This window comes from Armigeres subalbatus, chromosome 2, assembly GCF_024139115.2.
Source record: "Armigeres subalbatus isolate Guangzhou_Male chromosome 2, GZ_Asu_2, whole genome shotgun sequence".
In the NCBI taxonomy this organism is placed as follows: domain Eukaryota; kingdom Metazoa; phylum Arthropoda; class Insecta; order Diptera; family Culicidae; genus Armigeres; species Armigeres subalbatus.
The window spans coordinates 363,232,902-363,248,979 of record NC_085140.1 but is presented as its reverse complement, the minus strand read 5'-3'; positions in this window follow the sequence as shown (position 1 = coordinate 363,248,979).

The window sequence follows — 16,078 nt, the reverse complement described above, 5'->3', positions numbered from 1 at the left end:
AGCCAGTGCCTCACCACCGTGTTTAAACAGCTCCCCTGGTAGTTGATCAACTCCAGGGGCTTTGTTGTTTTTCAGCCGGCCGATCTCCTCCTGGATTTGCTGGACATTCGGAGCCGGAAGTCGCATGTCCTGCGCGCGTGCTCCTAGGCAGTGGTGCAATTTATCAACAATGCCTGCTGAGTGTGATTCGTTTGTTTTGTATTTTTCTCTGCTCCTCTTTGCGTATGACGGTGCCTTTCAGTCAGAAAGACAAAGCAGGAGTAGCTTAGCCAACTCGGTTTGCTAACAGCAAGCTGAAGCTGATGATCATTCGGCACAAATTTCCTGTCTTTGTCTTTCAAGTGATAGTATTCACCCATGCATTTATATAGGGCCGTCACATTCACGCAGCAGCGAGTGAACTGAATGGACTGTCACTGCGGGCTGCGTGTGCAGTGAGAAAAGAGGTCTTTTGTTTACTTTAGCTTTGATTGTTGCTGCTAACCATTTTCAGTTTTCACTGCTAAGAAGTGAGTGTGAAGAGGCAATGGTATCAATATCCTACAAATTTCAGTCACTGAGATTGAGAATTCGCACCTCTGCTCCTAGGTTCATTACCATACCGCCACCGTTGTCTGCCATATCGCCATTCAGGTGCTCTTCGTAGTGCTGCCGCCACCTTTGGATCACCTCACGCTCGTTTGTAAGAAGGTTCCCGTTTATGTCCTTACACATATCGGGCTGTGGCACGTGGCCCTTACGAATTTGACGAGTTTGTACTGTCCCGTTTAATTCCACCACTTGATTGTACCTTGACAGATACGTATTTCGACCTCAACAGTAAGGTCGTCTTCAGTGTCTCGTACTTGACTCGAGGTCAATTTTTGTTTTGTTGTTGTTTTGTTTGTTGAAATTTTTGAGAACATTTGTATCATTTTTACCATCGGGTATTAACTTTCGTTGATCGTTTTTGAGTACACAAATCTCAGATCTCTGTTCAACAGATTTGAACATAATTTTTTCATGCATATTGCTGCGTTGAAGAGCGAAGATAAAAAGTGATTTTTTCACTGGTTCCTGTATCTTGATTTTTGTGATTTGTCATTCTGGAAGCGTAAAGTAGATTTGAAATTGGAAGTTAGCTAACTGTGTTCACCTTAACCCAGAAATTGTAATAACTCAAATCAGCTGACTGGCCATTTTTTAATCAATTTCCTCTATATTATTCAATAATACCTATACCTTTTCACATACGCTATAAATAAAGTTATGATTTAAGAAGAACCCATAGATTGAATTTCTGGTCCGAAGAGCTGAGCATGCGAAATATTTCAATAAAACGATGGTTAGTTTATCAAATATGAAAATCCAAAAGTAAACAGTAAACTATCGTGCTAGAAATCCAACATTTCAATTTAGTACATCGATTTGAGACTTCTTGATAGTCTCAGTTTTACATATGCTTCCAAATATTACTAATTGCTCTCGTGCTGATTCATGATTGATCACAAATTGTATTTCACTCAAGTCAAAGCTCTAGTATTAAATTAATGCTTTGGTGGTCCAACATCATGGTGCTATGATGATTTATTATTTAGTACCAAAAATGCCATAGTTACATCGAAAATGACCTTATAGTGAGCACTCGACTTACAGCATATTTCATAGTTTGGTTACTAAATTAGTCACGGCACTTATTACCCCCCGCTGCCGCCATCCATTCCAAAATGTTTCATTGTACAAGTGGTTCCAATGGTCCAAGCATCGATTGATCATGGCACGAGAATTATTTACATCGGATAGATCGGGATCGCGGGAGACTCAGTTTTACCACGAAAAAGATTTGCCTCTAGGCGATTCCCTCGTTAACCGAAATACAAGGACCGCAATCAACAATCTATGTCGATGATCTTGAGTCAGGCTTTTCGGTAGATAGTAATCAATTTCCAGATTAATAAAAGAGTGTGTCGTTTATTGGCTGCACATTAGGCGAGTTTGCTAGCTTACTGCTTAAAACGGAAAACATATTGATTAAGCAATGAAGCCGAATATTATCCAATTCGCACTGGCTCTGGCAGATTTATGGGTGTCTTCGAATAGAGAGATTGGGCGAGCAAATGATAGATTTCAGTTTGTTGTGGCTTAGTGGGGATCGCTGCACCCAATTAAACCTAATGAGCTTGTCAGCAGGGAGGCCTTGCATTGCGAACGTCGATCCGAGAAGATGGGCTTACAAGTGAGGACGATTGAGTGATTGTAGACAATGATGAAAACGACAAATCAACTCTAACGTCTTCATATGTACTTGCGGGGCGATGATATCTTTCTTTGGTTTGTATAAATTTAGCAAATACTTTTCGACTTTTACTACATATAACAGGTTCAAACTTTTTTTTGTTCAAGAGTTTTACTTCATTTGGAGCCATCAGGTAACTTTATTTTAAAAAATTTGAAAAAAAGGCTACACCCAGGTTTTTTTACACGGTTTGTTTTTAGTCGTTTAAGACCTTCAGCGTCAATGAAACAATGAGTTAACCCCACAAAAAAAATCACAAAAAATCAAAGAAAATTCAGGTGGTATTTGAAAAGCTGTGAAAGTTCGGGTTAACCGAGAAATTAATGAATTCCAACCGTGTAAAAAAACCTGAGTGTACAGCAACCATCAGAGAATGTTTTATCTTTTCTCATATAAGGGGAACTGTTCCGTCTTTCATCTCACTGAACATATATTCATCTCATCGCAAAACAAAGAAATACAGACAAATTATTAATCAAGATGCTTAAGGTATCCAAGAAAAAAATGACAGACTAATGTCAAATAAAAATCTTCATTTTTCTGTCCGAAAAAATCGTAATTTTGTTGCACTCAAATTGGTCAAACTCGTCGAGCTAAGTCAATTGATATAAAAAAAAATCCCCTATTCGAGCTTTCTATCAAAACATCATTCACGGAATGGACCTTTAGCTTAAACCGACTGAACCTTTAGCCCGTCGAATTCCAAAATCAATCACCATCACCTGCAATGCCCGAATAACCGTCGCTTACTTTTTGTGGCAACCCCTTCCAGAGCCGCAGTTGTCGATAAATAACTGTTGTGTGCCGAGATGATGCCAGCAAACCCGAACTGGCCCCGTGCGCTCACCTCCAGTGACTTCATTTGTCTACCATTTCGCCCACCGCACTCCTCGGACTCTCGGAGCAACGCATCAGAGCCCTGCCGAAGACCTTGAATGATTAGGCGTTTTGTGTCGCGCGTTTGGTCATACAATCGCGTGCCACTTTTTATCGTTCCGAAAGACGACCTTGCCAATGCCATCGTGACGGCAGCGGGTGGCTGTCGCAGATGCATATTGCAAGCAGTTTGTCAATTTTTTAAAGACGATGTGGATCTTATTGATATGATACTATCAGCAGTAATATTAATGCTGTACAAAACACTAAGCTAACTTAATCTCCTATAAACAAGAATCATGTCAGATGATTTGCATTTCCTAACTTGTTGCAATCCATCAAATTACCTCTGCAATGAAGCTATTTGAATTTATGACCTATTGCGCTCATAAATTAGTCAGCTCATCAAACCTACTAACTCAATTGGATGAAATTCACAAAAGGGTTTCACGCATTTGATGCATGTCCGTACATTCAAATTTGTGGCACTGACCGTGAAGCATTCAAACACTTCTGACCGACGATGAACAACGCTGATGGTCAGCTGTTTGTACCCGGATTAACAAAGTATCGTTTTCTGGTTTTAATATACAGCACCGCCATGAAAGAAGCATCAATACTCGTGGACTGCATTTAACAAGCGGGTCTGTTTGATTGATTACCGTTTCGTCGGTTCGAATACCAACCCAACACACAACACTTTGTTGGGGTTTGAATTTAACGAGATACCTAATTTAGTTGTAATTTCAACTGGATTAGCTCTGTTTTCGACCCTTGCCACGGGTCATTACTCATTCGAACATGAGAGCTGTAATCCAATAAATAATGCAGTTTAAAGCACGCATATGAATAAAGTAAGAAGTAAACGAAGATGGCGATTCATATGCATGATCACCAGTGCAAGTTCTATGCATGATCACCAGTTAACAGGAATTTCCTCTTATTTCTATTGTAATTTATTATAATTATTTAAAAGAAATTCTCCTGAACAGTGAATTTCTACAGGAAATGCTTCTGAATTTTCTCGAGACATTCTATTAAATTTCCACAAGGTTTTTTTTTTAAATTTGCACAGGAGTTATTTTTTTTAATTGCCAAAGAAAATTGTGTTGAGTTTTCAATTGATTATCAGTTGGATTTTAACAAAAAAAATCATTTGAATTGAATAAATAAGTTAAATTTGAACGAGAAATTTTATTTGATTCCATTTAGAGAATGTTATTGAATTTTCATCAAAAGTTATTCAATTTCTACACAAAAAACCTGATTGCTGTGGACATCGAAACATGAAGAGGTTGCTCGACGTGCCATTTTTGAACGAAATCCACTTTGTACAAGCTCCAATCTGTGTGACATTTAACCGCTAAATCGTCAAATGTACTTCCCATACTTCCGACATTCAATAATATGACATTCGCTTCAGGCTTTTCCCCGTGTTTTGTACGATTAATACAAACTAACATTAACTGCTACAGAAGTTATTAAGCTTGCCAACATGTATTCTTAAAAAGAACGTGCTCACACTAATCGGATGCCATAAGAGGTAAAAAAATTAAAAAAAAAAACACGGACGTTAAATTCAACGTCACACTTCTTGACGCTTCACTGTCTGAGGCTGACCGGGTGGAATACCTCTTCACTGTACATATTCCAAAATCACCGGGAACGTTTTAAATCATGTCCAATAAAAAAAGGTGGCGCGCCACTTACTTCCTAATGTGGTCATTCCAATTAACGGTTTTGACTGATGCTGTGTCATTCGCCGTGTCATCACTGGACGCGATCTCCTCGGTTGAATTGGGCTGTTCCACAGTCAGTTGAACCCCGTGTGATCGTCGGTGCTCGACGTCTTTAGTTTTCTTTTATGATTTTGGGATGGACCGCATAGCGTCTTTTGTTCTTGGCATTTTTTTTTATTATTGTAATGAGCGAACTCATCATTCAATACACAAACTTCCGTAACTTTGAACATACTTATAGCGGAATCTTGTTTGATTTTGCACATAAACTTGATTGAAAATGGCAACTGTTGCTAAGTCTATAAGTATTTTATTTGCTTCCGCGATCGGATGTCTGACCTGCAGGTAGAAAATTTAAATCTGAAGGTGTTGTGGCATATAAGGTACTCATTTGCCAATAACTCATTACGGAAGCTGTATTTAGAAATGGATTGTATGTTAGATATGCACTGTATTTATCCAACAACTTTATTGAACTTTTTGCCTTTCTCGTATACTAAGTATACGGTACCCGATCAGGAATACATAACAAAATTATAACTCAATTCTATCAATGGTTGTTATTTAAAACAACGTGTGTTATAATTAGATAATTCGATAAAAATGTGTCTTCGGCCAGTTTTATTTCATATCAAAATTATCTCAACATTAGTTATGTATATTTACACAAAATAATTACCTACATTTTTTGATATTGGAAAAAATCGGAGGTAATCACCTCCAGTATAACTTGAATCAATGTTCGATGTTAATAGCTAATAAAAAGTTAATTGCCTACATTATGGATGAAAATCCGGCGTTGTAGCGTACCACATTTTTATACGTGATGTAGGCAATTACCATGAAAGTAGATTTTTGTACCTCATAATCATATCAACGATTGTTATAATGTTGAAATGAAGGTAACAACCTCTGATATAATTATGTTACGGCTAGAGGGAATTTTGATATAATTTTTGTTATTTTAACAACTAACCAGCCAATTTTATAACACATTTTGTTACATTATTTTTCTGAAATAAATAACTCCCCTTGTTATAATTTTGTTATGCATTCGTGATCGGGTAAAGGCTATATGATCGCTCCAAAAACAAACTTTTTATAGAAGGCCCGGAGACCCATAGTGTTATATACCAATCGACTCAGTTCGACGAATTGAGGTGATGTCTGTGTGTGTGTGTGTATGTGTGTGTGTGTGCGCAAAACTACTCAAAAAATGTCACTCATTTTTCGGGCACTTATCCTTAACCGATTTGCTCGCAACAAGTTGCATTCGACGCAGAATCCTGTCCCATTGTTTCCTATTTGAAATTGGCCAGATCGGACTATGGGATCGAGAGTTATGGCCAAAATACAAATTCATACGAAAAAATCGCGTAAAAAATGTCACTCATTTTTCTGGCACTTATCTTCAACTGATTTCCTCGCAACAAGTTGCATTCGACGCAGACTCCTGTCCCATTGTTTCCTATTTGAAATTGGCCAGATCGGACTATAGGATCAAAAGTTATGGCCAAAATACAAATTCATACGAAAAAATCGCGTAAAAAATGTCACTCATTTTTCGGGCACTTATCTTCAACCGATTTGCTCGCAACAAGTTGCATTCGACGCAGAATCCTGTTCCATTATTTCCTATTTGAAATTGGCCAGATCGGACTATGGGATCGAAAGTTATGGCCAAAATACAAATTCATACGTAAAAATCTTGTAAAAAATGTCACTCATTTTTCGGGCACTTATCTTCAACCGATTTCCTCGCAACAAGTTGCATTCGACGCAGAATCCTGTCCCATTGTTTCCTATTTGAAATTGGCCAGATCGGACTATGGGATCGAAAGTTATGGCCAAAATACAAATTCATACGAAAAAATCTTGTAAAAAATGTCACTCATTTTTCGGACACTTATCTTCAACCGATTTACTCGCAACAAGTTGCATTCGACGCAGAATCCTGTTCCATTGTTTCCTATTTGAAATTGGCCAGATCGGACCATGGGATCGAAAGTTATGGCCAAAAAACAAAATCATACGAAAAAATCTTGTAAAAAATGTCACTCATTTTTCGGACACTTATCTTCACCCGATTTCCTCGCAACAAGTTGGGGCCCGTTCACAAATTACATAACGCTTTAGGGGGTGGGAGGGTACCTGCCAGAGCGTTACGGCCCATACAATTTTCAAAACATTTTCATACAAAAAACGTTACGAGGGGGTGGGTGGGGGTTGAAAATGGCCAAATTTTGCGTTATGTAATTTGTGAATGAGCCCTTGCATTCGACGCAGAATCCTGTTCCATTGTGTCCTATTTGAAATTGGCCAGATCGGACTATGGGATCGGAAGTTATGGCCAAAATACAAATTCATACGAAAAAATCGCGTAAAAAATGTCACTCATTTTTCGGGCACTTATCTTCAACCGATTTCCTCGCAACAAGTTGCATTCGACGCAGAATCCTGTTCCATTGTTTCCTATTTGAAATTGGCCAGATCGGACTATGGGATCGAAAGTTATGGCCAAAATACAAATTCATATGAAAAAATCGCGTAAAAAATGTCACTCATTTTTCAGGCACTTATCTTCAACCGATTTCCTTACAACAAGTTGCATTCGACGCAGAATCCTGTCCCATTGTTTCCTATTTGAAATTGGCCAGATTGGACTATGGGATCGAAAGTTATGGCCAAAATACAAATTCATACGAAAAAATCGCGTATAAAATGTCACTCCTTTTTCGGGCACTTATCTTCAACCGATTTCCTCGCAACAAGTTGCATTCGACGCAGAATCCTGTCCCATTGTTTCCTATTTGAAATTGGCCAGATCGGACTATGGGATCGAAAGTTATGGCCAAAATACAAATTCATATGAAAAAATCGCGTAAAAAATGTCACTCATTTTTCAGGCACTTATCTTCAACCGATTTCCTTACAACAAGTTGCATTCGACGCAGAATCCTGTCCCATTGTTTCCTATTTGAAATTGGCCAGATCGGACTATGGGATCGAAAGTTATGGCCAAAATACAAATTCATACGAAAAAATCGCGTATAAAATGTCACTCATTTTTCGGGCACTTATCTTCAACCGATTTCCTCGCAACAAGTTGCATTCGACGCAGAATCCTGTTCCATTGTTTCCTATTTGAAATTGGCCAGATCGGACTATGGGATCGGAAGTTATGGCCAAAATACAAATTCATACGAAAAAATCGCGTAAAAAATGTCACTCATTTTTCGGGCACTTATCTTCAACCGATTTCACCGCAACAATTTGCATTCGACTAAGAATCCTGTCCCATTTTTTCCTATTGAAAATTGGGCAGATCGGACTATGAGATCAAAAGTTATGGCTAAAATACAAATTCATACAAAAAATCGCGTAAAAAAATTCACTAATTTTTCGGGCATTTATCTTCAACCGATTTGCTCGCAACAAGTTGCATTCGACGCATAATCCGGCAGCCCTTACTTTGCACCGTTCAATGTGGAAAAACGATCCATAAAAAAATGAAAAACTATCCATAAATAACATCTGAATGTTTTATAAAACGCTACCATAAATCCATAAAATAGTTCGAGAGATTCAATAAAGAATATTTTTATGATCTATAAAACTTTGAAAAATGATCCATAAAAACTATATATTGATCCATGAAATTTCAAATTTGCGCAATTTATATCTTGATGATGATCCATAATTTTGGTCAAATGATCCATAATTTTGATAATGTGATCCATAATACTTGGAAAGAAGGCCAATGAAACTATATTAATAGATCCACACATTTTATAAAATCTATGGATCATTTATCAAAATTTATGGATCATATCACCAAAACTATGGATCATTTGAACAAAGTTATGGATCAAATGGCCAGAATTATGGATCATATGACTAAAATTATGGATCATATGACTAAAATTATGGATCATATTACTGAAATTATGGATCATCATCACGATAAAAAAATGCGCAAATTTGAAGTTTTATGGATCAAAATATAGTTTTTTATGGATCATTTTCCAAAGATTTATGGATCATTTGTCACATGTTCATGGGAAAATAGCAAGAATTGTATTGTTTTTCTTGACCATGTTTTTTTTTTTTTTTTTCCAAGTTCGTTTATTTGGTAGGCTCAGGCGTGTATAACACTTTACGGAGCCATGGTTCTTTGTGATATATACAATCAATATCATTTATTTTTTCAGTTAGTAAGAGAGGGGTAGGAGCCAGCGTACTCGTGGTGACTCGAGGTTAGTTTACAATGTTTAAGGATGGACGGGGCTAAGGATTTTGGATCAGGGAATTTCAGCTTCTCATCCGGGTATTTGGCGTCAGGGACGATGTGGCGTGTCGTCGTGCTCAAGGAATGGTTCAACTGGGAGCATCTTCCGGATGGCAAGAGCTATGGTGCTCTATGGAACAGAAAGCAGAGACTAAACACAAAAAAACTGTGAAAAAAGAAAAAAAACAAACTATGAGATTTTGATATCAGAAGCACAAAGAAAACTATAAATGGCCTGCATATAGACCACATCGCTATCTCCCAAAACACCTCGAACTTCCCTGAAGGGTTGTTTACCACAGAGCCACAAGGGTATCCAATAATTGCTCTCTGGAGGCGTCATTTTCCGAGCAGGACCAAACTACGTGATCGATGTCATCATAACCGGCTCCGCACCTACATAAGTTGCTATCGACAAGGTTTATTCTGTACAGATGTGCGTTTAGTGAATAGTGATTAGACATAAGCCTCGACATCGTGCGGATGAAGCCTCGACTTAAGTCCTCACCTCTGAACCACGCTCGCCCAGCAACTTTTGGAACTATAGAAAATAGCCACCGTCCAAGTTCGTTGTGTGTCCAATTTCTTTGCCAACTTTGAAGAGTACTCCGACGGACTAATGGGAAAAACTCGTTGCTCGAGAATTGTCTATCATAAACCTCACCTTCCTGTGCGCCCACCTTTGCCAGCGAGTCTGCCTTCTCATTGCCGTAGATTGAGCAGTGAGAAGGGACCCAAGCAAAGGTAATCTTGAATGATCTTTCGACCAAAACACGCATCTGCTCTCTTATGTTTGTAAGAAAGTAAGATGCGTGCTTAACAGGTTTCATCGACCGGAGTGCCTCGATAGAACTAAGACTATCCGAGAAGATGAAATAATGGTCTACGGGCTGATTGGAAATTATCCCCAAAGCGAAGTTAATTGCTGCCAGCTCAGCAACATAAACCGAACACGGTTCGTGAAGTTTTTGGAAGGTGGTTGAAGTTACATTGAAAACACCGAAGCCAGTGGCTCCGTTGATGCGAGAACCATCAGTGAAATATCTGTTGTTGCAATTGACATGTTCATATTTTTCAGAAAAAAGTGAGGGAATAGATATTTGTCGAAGATAATCTGGTATTCCTTGAATAGCATGTTTCATGGACAGATCGTATACAATTGAGGAACTGTCGTTGGTGAAGTGAACTCGAGGGGGGTTATAACACGGAAGACAAAGATCTGACGATATGTAGTTGAGATAAACTCTCAGGAATCTTGAACGACAAGTTAGTTCAAGTATATTATCGAAGTTATCTAGAACAAGTGTGTTACTTGTTCCACATTTGATGAGTATTCTAAGTGAGAGCTCCCAGTAACGGTGCTTTAAAGGAGTGACTCCAGCAAGCACCTCCAGGCTCATGTTATGCGTTGAATGCATGCAGCCAAGGGCAATACGCAAACAACGATACTGAATTCGTTCCAATTTGATCAGGTGGCAATCAGCTGCTGAGAGGAAGCAGAAAGAGCCATACTCTAAAACAGAGAGAATAGTCGTTCTATAGAGTTTGATGAGGTCTTCCGGGTGAGCACCCCACCATGTTCCGGAGATAGAACGTAGAAAATTGATCCTTTTCCGGCATTTGTATCAAATACTCAATGTGGAGTTTCCAGGTACATTTGGAATCAAACACGACCCCAAGGTATTTAGAAGATAAAGATTGGTTGATGTCATCATTCAACAGCTTGAGTTTCAGTTGAGCAGGATACCGCTTCTTAGTAAACACAACCAACTGAGTTTTTGCGGTGAAAACTCGATCCCTAGATGTCTGGCCCAAACAGTCAGATTATCCAGGGTACTTTGCAATGGTCCTTGCAAGACAGCTGCACATGGACCTCTTAGAGAGACCACGGCATCATCTGCAAGTTGTCTGAGCGTGCATTGTCCTTCCAAACAATTGTCAATATCTTTAACATAGAAATTATAAAGCAAGGGACTTAAACATGATCCTTGGGGAAGACCCATGTAGCTATTTCTGGAAGTTGTCAGAGTGCCGAGTGTGAAGTTCATTTGTTTTTCTGACAACAAATTGTACAAGAAATTATTTAAAAATACAGGTAGTCCATTACTGTGCAGATTGTCTGACAGTACTTCAATGGAAACTGAATCAAAAGCGCCCTTAATATCCAAGAATACTGAAGCCAATTGCTCCTTGTGCGCAAAGGCCAGTTGTATATCTGAAGAAAGCAACGCTAGACAATCGTTTGTTCCTTTCCCTTTTCTAAATCCAAACTGAGTATTTGAAAGCAATGCATTTTCTTCGACCCAATGATCAATTCTTGAAAGGATCATTTTCTCCAATAATTTTCTCATGCACGATAGCATGGCGATCGGTCGGTATGAATTGTGATTAGACGCTGGTTTCCCAGGCTTTTGAATAGCTATTACTTTGACCTGTCGCCATTCAGGTGGCACAATGTTGTACTCCATGCAACAGTTGTACAGGTCAAGTAATCGTCTTTTTGCGATATCTGGGAGGTTTTTCAGAAGATTGAATTTGATGTTATCGCATCCCGGAGCAGAGTTATTCGATGAAAGAAGAGACATAGAAAGTTCCAGCATTGAGAATGGTCCACCCAAAGAACCGGGATCATTGACTGATTCTCGAAATAGCGGTTCTGCTGGTACGGAATCTGGGCAGACCTTCTTTGCGAAGTTGAATATCCATCGATTGGAGTATTCTTCACTCTCGTTGGAGGAAGTGCGGTTCCGCATGTTGCGGGCCGTTTTCCAAAGTGTTGTCATTGAGGTTTCTCGCGATAGTCCCTCGACAAAACGTCGCCAGTAGCTACGTTTTTAGCCTTGAGAAGATTTTTGAGCTTTCTTTCAAGCCTCAAATACTCTTCGAAAGCTCAGACCTTCCGTGTTTACGGAAGGCCTTGAAGGCATCAGATTTCTCAGAATACAACTTAGTACATTCATCATCCCATCCAGGAGTGGCTGGTCTTCTTATGACAGATGTACTTGGAACGCGTCGTTTCTGAGCTTCTAGTGCGCTTTTTTTAATTAATTCGGTAAGGAATCGATATTCATCTAGCGGTGGAAGAACATCAGTTGATTCAATACCAATATTTACCGCCGATGCAAATTTTTGCCAGTCAATGTTCTTCGTGAGGTCGAAAGGAACATTAACTGGCTCAGATTGTTGATAGCTACTTTTAATTGTAGTAACTATCGGCATATGGTCACTACCGTGGGGATCTTGGATAACCTTCCACGTGCAATCTAACGATAGTGAATTTGAACATAAAGACAGATCAATACGGCTTTGTTGACCATTTGGTCCTATTCGAGTTACTTCACCAGTGTTCAAAATATTCAAATTGAAATCGTCACACAAATCATAGAAAATAGGCGCTCTATAATCGTCATACGTTTCGCCCCATCCAATACCATGTGCGTTCATATCACCCAATATCAATACTGGAGATGATAGGAGGGAGACTGCGCTCCAAAAATGTCGACGATTAAGAGAGGCATTTGGAGGAATGTACACTGAAGCTATGCAAAGATCTTTATTCTTCACATTTACTTGGCATGCGACGATTTCTAAGCCGGGAACAGTCGGAATGGAATTCTGTAGAAGGAGTAGCATTTTTGATCCCCAAAAGAACGCCACCATAATGATCATTCCGATCTTGGCGAATAATATTAAAATCGTGGAAGTTGATTTCGTCTTCGGAAGAAAGCCATGTTTCACAGAGTGCAAATATGTCGCAATCGGAATTGCGAATCAAAAACTTGAACACGTCCAATTTATTTTTAGACTATGACAGTTCCACTGCAGCACAGTGATTGTATCTTGTATGGCCGTATTATCCATCGAAAGATACAATTCCTGCAAGAAGGGGCCATGAAACAGTCAATTGCTTCAGATAACTTTCCACTGTTGGTATAAAGAGGTCAATGATTGGCCTCAATGAATTCGGAATATTGAATAAATTCAAAAACGGTCCACAAGGTCCTTAAAGGAGATCAATCCTCGCTTGGACGGAGTACTTTTTGGGAAGAACGAATTGTAGTTTTCTTTCATTGATTCTCCTAGCCGGATGTTTCTTGGAAACATCGGTTTTGGGCAAAGGCAGGAATGTCTTGCTGCAAGATGGATCCAAAGGAGCAGTGAAGACAGGTTGCTTCAGGATTTTAAATAATCCCCCATTGCCTTTAGATTTCGGCAAGCTTTCATGGATGACTTAGCCTTTTCATGGATGACTTTTGATTTCTTACGGCGCAATCCGGGGAAGACGGTTGCTTCCTCTTTTCGGGCACGTGTACCTCCGTAGAATCATCCATATCAGCTGCGTCAGAGTCCAATTCGTCAATGCATATGGAATCATAATAATCACTTACTTGAACGGTAGCTGAAATAGCAGCCTTTGCAGTGGTATCGGCGGATGTGTCTTGCGCTTTAACCATTTCCGCATAAGTCTGCTTGGAGCGCTGTACCAACGAGCGCTTCACTTTTTGGGTGCGCTTTCTGTACACCGGGCAATCTTGCAAACCATGGGCAGGAGCCAAACCGCAATAAGCACATTTTGTGGCTTGTTGCTGGCAGGATTCCTCCGATGTCTTTCGAAACATTTACCACAACGTGGTTTGTTGTCCTAAAACTCGGCAGTGTGACCAAGTTGTTTGCAATTGGTACAATTAAATACCCTTGGTACAAAAAGACGCACCGGAAACAACATATTCTCTAAATCGACATATTTTGGGAGAATCGAACCGGCAAACGTCACCCGAAGCGAGCCTGACTTAGAATATACTTTTTGCCATCTACCATGGTTGCTGAATGCAATTCCTTGCAATCCAGAATATCCACGGTAGACTCCATTGCGTTCTTTAAGCGGCCTTTTCCCGCAAGTACATCCTTGCAAGTCAGGCTCGCTGCGTTGATCACACCTTCGATTTCGACCTCCCGCGAGGGGACATAAACTAAATATTCTACATTGTAGGCCTTGTCTTTAGCAATTTCGTTCGCCACCTGATATGTAGGTGCGGTGATTCGTAGCTTGTTCCTGTTGATCTGATTAAAATCAAGCTTCGTAAAACGACGCGTCAAATCTCGCTTTATGCCGAGAAAGTCTAGACTTTTCACTTTCTGCCGAAAGTAAACAACCCAAGGCCCAGGCGAAGCCGCATGGTACAATCGTGTGCGGACATCTTTTGGAGGACTATCGCCCCCATAGTCTCTGCCTCCATTCTCACCACGCAAGGTGGAAGGACAATTAATTCTTATGCTAACTTAGAACTAATAGCAAATTAGAAAAAAAATAAAAAAACTAATTTAATTTATTATAATTAATCCCACTCTGTATCAGCGAGATGGGAGAATAATAAAACAATGCCTTCCACTTATCTGCGCTGCTGCTGTAGGTAGCAGCAGAAACAATAGCCTGCTTCACTGGCGTCGCCAGAAGCAGCTACTTCGCTCGCCGACAGTGATCGCCTTGGATCCGTAGGTAGGCACCACACAATAGACTCGCACTACCGAACAAAACCCGCGATGAGACACAGCACACACGTCTGGCTCGTTCGAACTATCGGCACGGAATCCTCTTGACCATGTTAATGGAACATATTTCCCAATTAATTGCTAAATTTTAGCTTAGTTATGGATCGAAAAATTATTCTTTATGGAATCTCATTAACTATTTCATGGATTTATGGTAAGGAACATTCAGATGTTATTTATGGATCGTTTTCAAGGCTTGGAAAATTCGTTTTTAGTCCGCAGTGAGGTTTTAATTTCGGTGCACCGATTGATGTGCGCTCGATTACGTGCTGCTGGCTGCACGAACAAGGGAAGAGGCAAATACAAAGCACTCGTTTTATACATTGGAAGTGGAGTGTTTTGAACGTGGCATCTTCACAAGCCGGGTAGTGCCGAGGAGGCATCGTTCAATAGGGCAGCGTGAAATGAGGATGCTTTCTTCGTTCATCGGCAGTGTTTCAGATGCGAGTGAGCGTTGTGTAAATACAAAACCATATTAGCGAGAAAGAGAGAGAATGCATCATATACCTCTCTTTTACACATTCATTCCAACAGAAATGCGCAACTCATTAAAAGGGAGGCAAGAGAGTCAAATATTCTCTGCACTAGCGGGTGTTTCATTTCACTCTCCAACTGTTTCGTACAACAGTGCTATATGGAACGAGGAAGCATTCTTCACTAAGCACTTTGAAACTGTTCTCTCATGAAGCTACCTTCCTCGGGAGTATATCTGGTGCTGAAGCATCGGTCCTCATCTTCATTGCTTCATTCATCCAAGCCCTGATCGTTTTACATTTTTTTATGGATCCGTCTTTATCGTTTATATGCAAAAGTATGTTTTGCCGCAGAATCCTGTCCCATTGTTTTCTATTTGAAATTGGCCAGATCGGACTATGGGATCGAAAGTTATGGCCAAAATACAAATTCATACGAAAAAATGACGTAAAAAATGTCTCTCATTAATCTGGGTTTTTTATGGAAAAATCGCTAAAAAAAAGTGTCACTCATTTTCCAGGCATTTTTCCTCAATCGATTTGCTCGCATTAAATTGCATTCGAGACAGAATATCTCATATTTTCTTATTGAAAATTGGCCAGATCGGACTATGGGCTTAGAAGTTATGGTCAAATTACTGTTTATTATGAAAAAGAGTTCAAAAAAGCCTAGCTCACTTTTTTAGCACTAAGACCTCATGTATTCCCCAAGCAACACAAGTTCAACAAATCTGGTTGCAGTAACCATATTGTGACTGAATCCGGTCATATATAAGTTACTGTGATTGATGTGCAATATGTGTGCTTCTCAGGTCGCTCGCAACAGATTGCATTCGACGCAGAATCTTGTCCCATTGTTTCCTATAGAAACTTGGCC